Source organism: Anopheles stephensi, chromosome 2, assembly GCF_013141755.1.
Source record: "Anopheles stephensi strain Indian chromosome 2, UCI_ANSTEP_V1.0, whole genome shotgun sequence".
Classification (NCBI taxonomy): Eukaryota; Metazoa; Arthropoda; class Insecta; order Diptera; family Culicidae; genus Anopheles; species Anopheles stephensi.
This window is the reverse complement of record NC_050202.1, coordinates 12,076,881-12,091,773: the sequence shown is the minus strand read 5'-3', so window position 1 is coordinate 12,091,773 and position 14,893 is coordinate 12,076,881. Positions and strand designations below refer to the sequence as shown.

The 14,893-nt window shown below is 44.3% G+C and overlaps 1 protein-coding gene across 5 annotated transcripts in view; it reads right to left on the bottom strand.

The window, feature by feature from the left end:
* Window positions 1-12,249, bottom strand: part of LOC118504052 (receptor-type guanylate cyclase Gyc76C-like) — a 64,858-nt gene extending 52,609 nt beyond the window's left edge. For 2 of the 5 annotated variants that reach the window (XM_036038071.1, XM_036038080.1), the window contains exon 1: window positions 12,098-12,249. The gene's annotated coding sequence lies outside the window, so the exon portion shown is untranslated. Of the gene's footprint in view, window positions 1-11,735 lie in introns of all 5 variants that reach the window. The other 3 variants (XM_036038070.1, XM_036038076.1, XM_036038075.1) reach the window with 3 other exon arrangements.
* Window positions 12,250-14,893: the final 2,644 nt, after the last annotated feature.

Sequence of the window (14,893 nt, the reverse complement as noted above, 5' to 3'; positions counted from 1 at the left end):
ATAGTGTCTCTATGCCAGATGTTGGATATGAGCCTATGGCCCAGGTTTTATCTTGACGTAGACCTCCATTCAACAATCCATTCTTCAACATAAATATTTTTAGCCCCAAAAATTTAGAGAAAATCAATCCGACATTCAAGTGTTCCGTTAATCGCCTTTCTAGTATTTGAAGCAGCGTTACAAACAAAACACTGTCAGCCCTTATCACCACCACATACTAATTCAATTTTACCAAGGCAATAAAACTACAATCACTTCACACAAAAAAAAACCCGCAACCCATGTCATCCCGGACATCGTCACGCATTGACGCAGAGGTAACGTTTTTTTTTTTGTGTGGTCAAGGCGTTCTTCAAGCTTTTGGGCCTCCCAGCTCCAACACACGACCACCTTTATCTTCCTGGAGACATCATAAAAATGGCACGGCCGACACCCGAAACCCTCCCAGGAATTAAAGAAAGATTAGCGGATCAGCGAGGTAAAGAAGCGGTTATAAAAGCTTACGCTTGGCTAAAAATAGATTCGCTACCACCAGCACCACCTCTACACACGAAAAAGCTTGTTTAGAATGTGGTTAACGCGCGGAACCTGGAACCAGTCCGCTCCAAGTGCCATCGCCCATAAGGCTGACGCCCATAAAAACGTGTTGTCTCTCGAATGTTCAACCGATTGGCTTATCGCCCCGGGACGATTCCACCACTACACGCCGGGCAGGCAAAACCACCACCGGACGAGCTACGGATCGTACGACGGCAGCGCTCTGGCACGAAAGATCATACCACAACAAGATGGTGCCGCGCGCGTAACAGATGAGCGAGACCGCGAGCGAGCCCGAGGTGAGAGCGTAACAGAACGTAGAACATGGAACGCGGCACGCGTTAGCAGTGTGATCGGGAATTGGTTTGCGCTTTCCACACGGCTGGCGCAAGTTTCTACGCTAACGCGTTGTACAAAGGTTAGGTAAAGCGTGATGCACTTGCAATTCGACATATATTTCATGGGAGGTGCGGAAGACATTTTGTGCTGACTAACATCTCAAATACGGCGATCTACACAACAGTTGGGTAAACTGAATGAATAGCTCTTAAGCAGGAACTTGGCACAAAGTCCAGATTTACATCCAAATCGAACGAGCCAATTAATACTGAAACTACAACAGACGAGCTAGGACGAATGCAGGTAGGTGACGTCATAAGCATGACACCGGACGATCTCTATTGGAAAAGTAAACCCCTGTGGGGGTTCAAAATTGGTGTTCTAACATGTCCAAAATGCAGCTAGATATCCTGGGTATAATACATTCTACTACAGATATTAGACGTCTTCCATGTTCTGAGGAAGCTTGACAATAACTCAGGCCAGTTCTCTTAAGATGAAGCGAACAGAAAAAATCTACACTGCTTGTGTGTTGCTGTAGAGTATTCCTTTTGATTCTCCATACACTCCCGTTTGTCTAAAGACAGTGTTGAGGTTATCCAATCCAAGTCACTCCCAGAGCCAGACATCCGATGCAAAGTATGGCAATAATCATGATACGAACACGAGAGCTTCAAGTGTCGTATTTGGTGATACAAACACCTGTTGCTTGTGCCAATTCATAGAATTCCTCAAACTTCATGTGGTCCTGCTTATCCATACACGATATGTCCTTTGCATATTCAAGTTGTGTTCCTCTGCTAGAAACTTTCCGCTTGATAGTCAACAAACGATAAAGCTCTCATGTGTAGACAAAACAACAACCAGACAAGCAATTACTCGTATTGATTTCGCAGTCTTGTTTGCCGTAAAAAGGTATTTACGAGTAATTTAATAAACTACGGGCATAAATAATCATCAGCAAAGTTCAAAGCGAACAACTCCCACAGCACCTTCGCCCATCCACATAATAGGCCACTAGGGTTTTCCGATCCTTCACATCATCGACCAACGGCGAAACTTTCCTCAACAGCTTTCATCGTGTACAGTTAATGTGTAACACCTACAATTGAAATTCGGCTTCATACCGGCGGAAAAACGAGAAAGGAAAAACAAAACAATTTTCCTATTCAACTCCAAAAGACGCTTGATGCTCTTAAAGCACCCGTCTAAAGGATAGAAAGTTGAACGGTATAAAATATTCATTCCTGTCCATCTGCTTCAACGCAACTCCTTGATTCCATCTCTGTAAGACATGCTTTTTTTATAACTGAAGCCTTTTCCGATAGATCTCATCGGACTAACCAGACCCAATCATGCTTCAAAAATTTCATTTATCCTTTTCTTACCGCTAGAGAATGAAGAGAAATGTAAAATAAAGGCCACAGGAACAGCTTTCCCCCCCCCCCCCCCAAGCGTTGAAGCCACCAACAAATCTATGCCCCGTAAGCCGAAGCCTACGCACGCCGGTGATGACCTTCCATGGAAAACCAGACGGGGCCCATGATTACCTTACCGATGACACCTATGAGCTGATGTTCGTCTCGTGGGTGGGACGCAATTTTCATCGGGCGGGTGCAATGAATGACGACCGAATGGCCATCATCATCTTCCAACGGTGACCGAGAGCATGATTGAGTTTTTTTTTTTTTTTTGTTGTGTTTTGCGTTTTGATGCGTCCGATGCGTTCGACTGGAAGTTGTCTAGAGCTGACTTCGTAAGCTGTCTTTAACAGTTACTCGGGTCCTTTCATAAGCTGTTAGACTTGGGAAAAGTTATTTTAACGCCGTGCAGCATCACTTCCTATTGATTGTTGACAGATTTCATTTCAACAACCCATGTCAGTTCGGAGAAAAATTACAGCAGCCAACAAGGGTTGCTTTATTGAGTGACTAACGAAAGAGAATATTGTTTCCGGCGCGTGTTGGGTGGGGTTTTTGAGCACCGCATAATTTATTGTATTTAAATGTTTGACATGCTATTTTTCTAGCATGCTCTTTGTAAGTGAATTTCAAAATGACCAATTGATTATAACTTTTTTTTTTAATTTTCATCCATCGACCAAGTTATAAGCCTTGCGGAAGTCATCTATACCTCTCACGACTCCAAACCGTCTGTCTGCTAATCCTTCGCCCTAGTTTTTCTGGAGGACGCAACAACGTCATCACTCCAGCAGAAATTTGAATCTACTACGGCTCCCCTGTCCACAAGGACGACCTCGGGGCCATCTGGGTCTTATTCTCAACGTAACAGTAAGTAGAGCTCGTAGAACTTGAAGAAGCTCTTAAATAGTTCTTCTCCAAATAATGGACACCAATATCCTTCTTGTATCTACTTCGCAGGCACGGCCTAAACGAAATTCGACAAATGTAGACAGAGTCCGTGCTCAGCTGTTTTAGGTCCGTGGAGGAGTCCAATTTGTTGTATAAGCTGGTTCTTAACCCACAGTACCTGAAATTTTTGAGGACTTCAAAGATGTGATAATCACCCCTGAATCTCACCATCTGAGCCTTGGATGAACTTCTCGAACACCAGACTAAAGAGAACAGAGGCAAGCCCATCTCCCTGGCGTAGACCCTTGATGATCCATTTTCACCAGAGACATAGGTTGTTGTTCGGATATGAATCGAGTTGGAAAATAGGCGTGTAAGTTTGTGTGACAGCTTCAAGGCACAATACCTCCCAATGGGAAAAAAAACGAACAACACTGTTGCTTCCTTTGTCCCCAGGTCACCTATTCTTCTGTTCCACCTAAAACACCCACCAAGTAGCTGCTCAAACGATGTACTAAAGACCTACCATGTCTGTAGCTCGGCAAAAACCACATGTTGCTAATCAGCGTCCCATTATTGCTGAACCTTAGTGATTATGGCTGGGTCTGTGTGTGTGTGTGTTTGTGTTGATTATCTTCAGAAACGCCCCGCGTAGCTGCTGCATTGTGTTGGCACAGAACAATCGCTTTTCGCGGCACAGCAAAATTACAGCATTACTGCCGGACGCAAACAACATCCCTCACCACACATCACCTCACGCTCACGTCTCCTCCTCCTCCTAGTTCTTAGTATTAAAAATAGCCTTCCCTCGGCAATGAATATCAACACCTCGTAAAAATGGTTTCCCGGTGCCCGAAAAAACCGACCAACGACGGAACTAAAATGGAGAAACAAATAAAGCAGTGTGACGCGCAGAAAGCACCAACCAAACACTTGACGTTGTATGCGGTGAGGTACGGGCAAACAAAATTGGAAGAAATTTAAGCGCAAAACACAGACACACAGCGAGGCGCATACGCGAGCGATAACCAAAGACATGAGCAAACAGTACGATGGTAAAGCAAATAGGAAGGTTTGCGCGAGCAACCACACACCACCACCACACACAACGGTGTTCCGTGTGTGTGAAACAATGTGTCTTCACCGCAGCTTAAGCCAAGAACCGACTAAGATGAACGATCGTACACGGTACGCTTTTGGGCCATCGATGGTTACCGGATGTTTTGCACACCAGCACACACTCTCACACACACAGCGAGGGGCGGTCATGACGTCACAGACGATCAACGGACATCGGGGCTGATCCACATGATGCCGGCGCTAATTTGCTGATTCGTTTCGCCCGACCATCATATGGTTTAGAGGAGACTTGTTAAAATTCTGTTGTACATTTTCCCCCAACTAGAATAAAATTTAATTTTAGATTCTAGAATAAGTTACAAAAAAAAAGGTCACAAAATAAAATAAAAAGAAAGTAATCACGAACAAAATTGGACAACGAAATAAAAACGAAACAATACAACCCGTCACAAAACTGAGGCCTTACGGCTAGAAATTAAACAACAAATCGCTCGCAAACCCTCCCGGCTTCAACATGAAAAACCATTTTCCATCACCCACTCCCAAAACCAAACGAAACCTAAACAAAAAAAAAATAACAAAAGGAACCTTCCATCTTCCCACTATCGCTCTTTTTTTTTCGTTCGCATCATTTGCATGTTGTTTGCTGCACAGAAGAGGCAACAAGAAGACATACAAAATCAGGAACAAAAAAATAACCCCGACAGACAACCGAAATACGCGATGGTTGTTGTTGCTGCCGATGACGACGATGATGGGGCTCTAACGGAGGAGTTGGTGGTGATGATGACGATGCCCCAAAAACACACATACTAGCCCCGGCCACGGGTACGCGGTGGTGTCTAGCCGGGCGGATAAACAAAATGCGAGATAATTCGCAAGTAATTTTCAATTTCCTTCACCGCAGAGACGACGCCGTTGCCCCTGCCTCGCTGTTCGCCGTTCGGAATGAAGAAAGAGTATCAAAGCGTTTTATTTCACGCTGAACTTGAGCGTGCGTGTCCATGTGTGCGGTGGGCGATCGGTGGCCGTTTGCCATTTGCTTTCAACTATTTGTGCGCAACTGTTAGAGCACAATAAATATTTACTGGATGGTGAAATAATTAAACGATCTGGGTGCGGATGCTTTAAATCAAGCTGAAATAAATCAGCTAGTCGGTAAGGAAGAAGAGAGTTTTCATTAAAAAAAATCCCAAACTGGAACGAAATTGTTTGAGAGTGATATAATTAAAAAAAAGTGGCATCCCCTTACTTCATCAACTACCATGCGCCTCCATCAGTAAAATTTTTAAAACAAATAAGATTTGTTTTTTTTTTTTATTTGTAGATTCTTATCATATTTTATTCGATTTGCGCTACATTATAAGGTACATGCTTTAAAATATGAAGGGGCTCTATACTGCTTTAATACACGATCAGAGCTATGAATAGATAGCGATACAGCTGATAATGTAAGATCGACCTACACTCTTCATATAAGAGACTTCTTGGCCCAACGACCTCTTAGGACATGCCTGCCATTTCTGGCTTACTAGACTCATTGGTACCACGTATTTGGATAGTCAGTCCTCACTATGGGGCAACAGCCCAGATTAAATTTGAACCCCGGTCGCATCTGCCACCGGGCTACCCCAAATTCCGTACCTTAAAATCAACCAATTACGAAAACTTCAAATCGTATGGCAAATCTTGAAGATGACGGCAGACTTCCAGCAATACTCCTATCAATGACTTTACAACCATATAGGACAGCATAGCCGGTCGATGCTATTTTACGACGCATTGACCTCGTTCGTCCGGAGATTACCAGACTGAATATTAAGAATATTAATTTTCAACATCGCATTTCCAGTACAAGGTGGGAAAACAACATTTCAGGCATATGACAACTAATTCTTATTTAAACAAGATTGATGTGCTGATGTCATTTGTCAAAATTTGTCCGAAACTTCAACTATCTTCTTCTTCTTCTTCTTCTTTGGCCTAACGACCTCTTAGCCCTGCCTAATATCGTTGTTGCATTCCCTGTATCCCCGTTGTTGTATTCGAAAGGCAGATACTTGGAAGGATTTTTGGAGTATCTCGTATTTGGGGAAAGGCTCATCAGGAACAGCTACATGCTATAAATGCTGTACAACTACCCCACTCTTGTATAGGTGAATAAGGTTCGTCCAGACTGTGGTGGGTTGATCATGTCATAAGAATCGCATTCGACAACCCAATACGTTCAAGAACAACCTTGTTCGCTTGTAACACCCGATAAGTATGCAAGTAATTAAAGTCCTTAGAAAATACAAATTATCAGTTGGTCGAGAATGGTGGAGAATAATTAAAATTCTCTGCTTTAACTACCAAACCCATTCAATGACAATGAGAAAAGCATAAATCGAACTACAATGGCACAATGTTGAACAGTGTGCAGTTCAAGGGAAGCCATTCCGCTACACTTACCACACTCTACATTGTACACACAAAAGCTAGTTTTATGTAGTTACAGCCCTCCCAAAACAATAGTACACACTGCGCTAGGATTACGGCTTCCCGGCACTACTTCATTTACCCCTTTCAACACACATACGCACATCAACGTCATCCACCTGTCACAATGCATCATCGAAAGAAAGGAACTATTGTCCCAGGCACATGACATAAAAGCAAGCTAGCTGCGTAAAATGAAACGCTTGAACGAAAGCTCCGAACGTATCACATTCTTGCCCCGACCATTTGTTGCTTTCCGGAGACAATGTTCATGCTTTTATTTGCGGTAAATGAGCGCAGCCGGTGTTGTACGAGCTAATACCTCCGGGCAGGCTTTACCCAGCTCAAGGTCACATTAGGGCCGCCGGCCAACTGATAATGCAACATCTCGTCCCGGAGGGGGGGGGGGGGGGGTATGTTTGGGAATGGTCACTACTTTGTTCGCATCGCCGTATGGTGAGATCACGAGGCAAGGCTATTTTTTTTAAATATACTTTTTTATTCACATTCGCTCGCCGGCCTTCATATGGGGAGAAGGACAGCGCGCATCAAAGTGAAACTATTTCTGGCACCGAAGCGTCCAACAACCCTTATCAGACGCGATAGTTTCCATTCGCCCGTGTATTACACCCGCAGAATGAGTTTCATACAAAGTTTTCCTGCCCGTCGGGTGGAAGCCATTCGAACTGTTCTAATAGAACAACTGTTTTAATGCTTCTCTAATGAGAACAGGAAGAACTGTGTGTAGCGGGTTTATAGCCCTAAAATCACGACCACCCCAAACAGTCACACAAACACACACGCACACTGAAACGAATGTGCGACGCAAACGTGACGCAAACCGCAAAGACAGCTTACGGTCGAGCCCATCGAGCCATTGCGGCGACAGTTTGCGTCACAGCGAGTCGTGCTTTTGCCGGTAGTAGAGCTGTTCGACCGATCATCGGCCCAGCGATCGGTCAGCTCATCGCCAGCATGCATGACGAAGGAAATTTTGTCCGTCGGATGGGAAAAACCCGGTTTTTGGTTTTTGTCGCCCCACTCGCGGGCCCCCATTTTGAACCTGTCTGTTCGACCTTAACTTTTTGATTTTGGTTTCGAGAACACACCCGAACTGGAACAGTTGAGAGACGAACGCGTTCGTTAAGTAACGGTGTGTATTATTTACACATTAAAATGAATTTATTAGATTCTTCATTAAAACTTAATCTGCTAAATTTGCACTTTAATTCTTAAGCTCCAAATCACGCTCAATCTAGTGTCTAATCTGACACGTGAATTGTCAAAAAGAGTGGATTACTTAGTAGGTGTCTCAGTCAAATGATTCCAGCTATTTCAACAAATTGGCGATCAACCGTGCCTTGATATCGATCTCGGAAAAATTGGAAAAAAATACTCCGATTCAGGCTTTCCGTTAAAAACATGATTGATCACTTCTTAAGAGGGTACCGAAGTCTCATTCTGTGCTGTGAATGAAGGTTTTATAAAACATGGCCATTCTTGTTCAGAAGCACAAATGGGCGATTCCTCGCACGACTGGGCCTTAAAATGTGGAACGACAAGATTCTCCAGACTCTCGGAATTCTTCATCAGTCTTTGGGATATTTTAGGATCTATCGGCGTCCCGGTAGAAGATGCGACAGCGACGCCGGTCTTCATACGGCAGAACTGGGGTTCAAATCCCATCTTGGTCGTTCCCCGGTAGTGAGTACTGACTATCCAACTATGCGGTATCAATAAGTCTAGTAAGCCAGAAATGGCATGCATGACCTAAGAGGTCAAGAAAGAAGAAGAATAATAAGAAGGAAAAGGATCTATCATGACTGTGTTTCCTAAAATTTTTAAAATTTAGGGTATCAGAAAATGGCCAGATAGCATCGGATGTTTTAAAAACCCTAGGGGCAGTCCGGTGCCCGAGGCGACAGCGACGCCGACCTTCACGCAGCAGCACCGTGGTTAAAACCCCATGCAGACCGCCTTCTGGTGCTCAGGGCTGACTGCCTTGTTACGGGTAAAAAAATAAAATAGTAAAACCTTTCGAGGTTGTAGCGCCATGGGAGAATAAGAAGAAAAAACCTCGAATCGAACGTTGCCAGTAGCCAATAAGTGGTCTATATGTCAATCAATCTAAAGAATGACTTTTGAAGAAGAACTAGCTAAGAAATTGCTTTAATCTTGTTAAAATTGTTAGCAAACTTTGTTGATTTTTGCAGATTATCATCTAATCTAATCTTTTAATAAAAAGTTTCCAACTATCATAAAAATACCAAAAAGTTTAAATATGTTTCTCAACCTCATGACAAACTTTAATTTCCCTGTTTTAAGTAAAAGCCATTAAGAAACTAATTTTAGATCCTCAGTTATGCCATCTTGATGCTTCTGTAATTCCGCTTTTGCACTAATCTTATAACAAACAGCATGACGTAGGAATCAAAGTTAGATTGTCCATTCATAGACCTCCAACGACTATTGCTTCTATCTAAAATTGTAAATCTACTTGGTAAAACTCTATAAATGGTGCTCTAAATTCGAAAAATAAATCTAACTTACTAGTCGATGCCTATTTAAGTCTTTCGATAAGTCAGCAATTTAATTTTAACATTTCTCTTGCCCTTTACGCCACAAGATAACGACAAGATAAGGTCATATCGAAATCGAAATCATATGGAAAAGTTTCATCCACGAATCCTTCCAAAAACTAGCAGGAAAAGCATATTTATAGTTGGTTCAATATAACACAGCTATAAATATACATGGAATCCAATGTTAGAGCCGTTTCAACAAAACAAATCAAATTAAGTTTCATTGTACCAGTTGCCCAAACATGGCGAACAAATGAATGTATCACATTTTGAAACCTTCCAGCAGGGAACACCGCAGGGAGCACTCTTTTCCAGGAATGGTTTATAAGCCGATTTTACGAATTACCTGCCGTAGTGCGTGCAAATTGTTATGTTTTTGGCTTTACATTCAACGAGTTTTCCGGGTCATTGCCTCCGATGGACAGGAAACAGCGCATTAAGGGCATGGTTTAGCGTGGAGTACATATTTTGAAATTCTAAAAATAGTTTAAACAAATTTACTAATAACATTAGCTGAGTAAGGTAAAGGGTATAACCTATTTGTTCCGGGGAAAACTACCCAAAACCCACAAATTGATGGTTATCGTAAAAAAAGGATTCGTTAAAGGCGTTGTACATTCCGGTGCTCCTAGGAATGCAGTAGTTTATCGTTAACCCTCTGGAGGAAATTTAATTAAATTAATCAAACTGAACCTACAAAACCAGCCTGCATACAAGCAAAAGACGATGAAACACCGGAACGTGAAACATTATTTTAAAACCTTTTTCCGTGGTGAAAATCCGCCACAAACAATCTCTCACACACATCGCAACCAGCAGCGGATTTTGATAAGCACCAGGGCGCTGGTCACGTTGCAGCAACATCCACCACCGATTGCAGGAGATTACGTCGACAGCCGACCACCGTGAGCCAGCAGAATGGAGCAGAATCTCCCCCAAAAGCAGCTGATGGAAAATCAATCACATGCATAGTGGGCCAACGTCTCCACTTGTTGCTCTCCCGGTATTTCCGATCCAAAACTATGCTCCATCAAACATATCAAAGCTCTTGGAAACATAGTTCCGCCATCATCGCCATCTCCTCGCTAGCAGTCAGCTAATCTTCCCTTGAAGAGCATGAGAGTAGCTCAACTTTATGCTGAAAACCCTCATCACGATCGATCTTGCTATCACAAGCTGTCGTCCACTTACACACATGACATCAACATGACAAGCATAACGACGGCGATCTCCAAGACACCAAGAACATACAAGTCCCTCAGCTCCAGTCGAAATCTCAGCCACGTTCAAATGCGTTCATTCTCCAGCGCAAAGTTGCTCGCGTTGATTGAATAATCGATGATGGATTTGTTTGTCTTCTTCCCCCGAGCGCCCTTTCCCACCCACATTCCACCCAACCCCACTCAACCATTCCACATTCCCACCCCATCCGATCATACACACATATTTTGGCAAATCTCTTCTGCTACTCGCATCTCAAGCTCACCGACGTCTCCCATCTCTTTCCATCACGCTTGCTGTACTACTCACCTCGCTCACTCGCTCTCCGTTGCTCACTGCATCACACGGTCGGCCTGCTGATCGTTGTTGCTCTCTATTTCTCTCACATTATGTTTGATCTGTTCCGTACTGTCAAACACCTTCTCGCTCTCTCTTTCACTCACGATCGCTCCGTCACGCACACTCACTCACTCTCTAGCGCCTTCTGACGTTTCGAGTCGTTCTTCCGTGCTTCTCTTCCTCTCTACCTTTCCTTCTTTCTCTTTCTTATCTTACTACACTGCTCCCTTCTTCTGACTCTTGTTCGGTTCTTCTCTTCTTCCAAAACACTTCTACACATCAACAACGCGCTATCAACACAACTCAAAACACCAGACTATCGCCTTCTCGCTCACTCTTCTACTCGCCGCAACACACACACTTCAGCACAGCCTACTGTTTCTCGGCTGTTTCTCGTTTGCATGTGCGCTGCTTTGTTGTCGCTGTTGTGCTGTTGTGCTGTTGTGCTGTTGTGCTCTGTTTTCGACTTCCCTTTTCGTGCCACCTCGTCGTTCTTCTCTTCTTCCTCTTCCATACACACGCACTCTCACACACACTATTCCCTTTCCAAAACCTTTTCTTCAAACCCTTCTCGCTCACTCCTTCACGAACACTCTCTCTCTCTCTCTGTGTTCACTCTTCGCTATTGTTGCTCACTCGCACTGACGATGATGGTGATGATGATGACGATGACGGGTTCTGATAATGCTTTGAACTCTGCTTCTGCGATCTTCGAACCCGCCGCTGTACTCCGACGTTGCTACACACACTCCCTCCCACCTCCCACACTCCCCCTTCCCCCCTTCTCTCTTCCTACCCTTTCCCCTTCCTTTCTACTATCTTAGCTCTTTCGCACTTTTTCACTTACCAGCCGCGCGCGCGATCGACAAGAATTACGCGCAGCTCAACACTCACACGAACACGGTGCACACACTGCCTCACAAACACACAACACACTCTGGCTGTCTCCCGTACGGCACACGTACGGAACGAACACAACACGACACGACACGGGGCCCTGCTCAGGCTCTGGGACTGGAAGACGGGCCAACCACCAAATTGCTCTCGCGCACGCCGTCTAACGCAACGCTCGTTCAATCAATGCCTACTACGATTATTGCCATTATCATTATGTTCGCAGCTTCCCTTTCTCAAGAGGATCGCCCGACCTGTGCACCGTTCGAGATCGGAGCATGTAAATCTAGTGCAAAAAAAACACCTACAACCTACCGCCACTCGACGGACGCTGGACGACGCACGGTCTCACACACTGTGGCTCGCTCGTACGGGTTTCCCTCACATCAATCACATTCACAAACAACGCGACACGCTGCACGCACAACCATCTCCGGCCGAGACACGATTTCAACGAACACCAACGAACTGACCCAACTCACCGCGAACTGCACGCGATCACGTCGACGGCTCTCATGAGATGCTCTGCCGTTGACCGCGCGCGCACACAAACAACGGCCGCCTGCGTGAGCAAAAGGGCCGATTGTTTTGATTTCGCAGCATCCTCGGGAACGGACGGCGAACGTCCATTTCCCACGGCGGTCGGTACCCACCGTGCGATGCGTGATGGCGCGATTGGCGGGCTACACACTGCGGGTGGTTGGACTTCACCAGAGGTCGGTGCATTAGGACCTCAGGGCATTTTGAAACAGTTCTACTTGCCCAATGGGAAACAGACCATCTAGAGCTTCTACTAGAAGGCGTCAAATTTAATAAATGTCCAGTATCTCACCATTGGAAAAGCACCGTCGACAGTGTGCGTACAGCCTGATGGGCGCTCATCCTACTCCGACTGAGCGACTGAGACCGAAGCGGCTGATAAGAGCGTGAGACTGCTGAGTACCGGCCGTGCGGTTGGAAAACGAGAGCGTGAGCGATCCGTCCGTCCGCGTTGCACTAAAATGCCGGTTTGATGCATTCGCTCGCGACAGTGCAACAGTGGGTTGTGGCACAGTGCTGAACAACGAACAACTACATGCATGGAGTGATGCCTGGGTGGCTGATATTGATGGACTCAGATTCTGGGACGAAATATTTTGCTCGATGTTCGAAATCCTCGTCATTCTAGACTAATATTAGACGAATTTTACGTCACCGAATCGCACGTCATGGGCATACTGTTGCCAGGCGCTAACTAATCCTCGTCTGCCAATGTGCAGGGACGGTTTGTTTTAAGCGTGACCGTAACGTTTATTTTACAATTACACCAAACGTGTGACAGTTGTTCTTTTCACTGGCCACCTTTCGCTAACAGACACTAATTGTGCGCTAATGGCGGTGCAGAAATAAAATTTGCCACTTCGGTGAGATCGACCATAGTGATTGCTTTGTTGCCTTGTTGGCGCTAAATTCGTCCGCCGATGTTAAAATTGACAACGAGATGCAAAACTATCTTTAGCTCATAGACTAATGTTAAACCTAGGCTAGGCCTAAATAAAATAATTTTATTATCAAGTTTATGGGGTTTAAAAATGATTGTTTAATAGAAAATGGTTATAAGCCACCTTCCTTTTGCTAGAAAACAGGAAATATACACCAAAACAGTGATAAATTATTATCTCACACTCATAAGAGAGCTTGTGGAATGTTTGTTGCGCTTATTGAATTGTCTGCATCAGGAAGCAAAAAGGCAACCATCGTCAACCTGGTGTATTGGTTTTTATCACGTATCTTACCTTAGCAAAATGTCTCAACCGTTCAGAACCGACGCTCAACCGGATGCAGATACGAATGGCGGAAATGGAACGGAATGGTTGGATTCTTGCACGTACGCAACGTGAATCCCATTGCTTGGAAAAATGGGGATGAAGTCAGTCTGCAGATGGTAAGTTCGGAATCATTTATAGCGCATGTTTATTTATGTCACGATGGTAACTCAGGGCAAGAAAGTTTTGATGAGGAATTTTGAGCAAAATTATCGGATGGTATAAGTATGAGCTTAACCGTTTCGTAATTAATATTTTATATCTTCATTGCGAATGGATGCTGGAGAAATGTTTATCGTCACCAGATAATTAATAATTCTTCACAGGTTTCAAAAATTTCCTGGAGTTGGAACTAACGTCTTTCTATTAGGTGATTAACGTAAGTAAAACCAAAACACTTAAACAAAGCCAAGAAACGTTAAGCATTTATTGACCCCACCCTAGAGCAAAGCGCCAGTAGCGTGGCATGATTGATGATGAACCTCACATTAAATAAAGATTGAGATGCACTTGCGCAGTATTTTGGCTAGCGACAATCTGGCAATTTAAAGAGGAACTGTTTGCCTCACTTTTTTTGTTGCTTCCCTCAACCAGCTCCACAATAATCAATTTTAAAATTCTCGGAATTGTGCTATCAGAACGCAGCAGTCCAATTTGCGATGCTTTATGTCCGGCTCGGGCGTCCTTCGAGCTGATAAGCGCTTCATTTTTGCGAGCACTGAATTTGCCGGGCCGGGTTCGCATGCAGCCAATCGGCTCGGAAGTTTTGTGCTTTATGTTTTTGTTTTTGCTTTGCTTAAATTATTGGCATCATAAAAGAGGAACGCACCCAGTTGAGCGTTCCAATCATCCGAAACAAGTTCAGCAGGTTATTATGGGCTGGCGGTAGGCAGGAATGTTTAAAATAAATGTTGCGACAAGCAATTCCAGGAAATTCGTTCGAATCCGGCCACTATCAGCCGGGCGCGAAAGTGTGCAAAATTGATGGAGGGTGAAAGTAAAAAAGAACGACCGAACGCTGTTATGCCACATTGCGGCGACCTCGCTAAGGTCGACCGAAATTTGGAAGCGATCGTGCAATTACGAGTGCCCGAGTGATGGCCAGCGTGCTATCAGTCAAGGGAACGTATGTGGCACGACAGTTGCATTGATGTTGGTTGTGGTTGTCAGTTGGGAAGGTTTGGCTTTTGCTTTGTAGATTTATTGAGTTGGAATTTAATTAACTGGTTTAAGGTAGAGAGACTTTGCTCTGATAGAAGCACTACGACATTTTACCACTTTCCGCTAAAGGCTGACGAATCGTTCT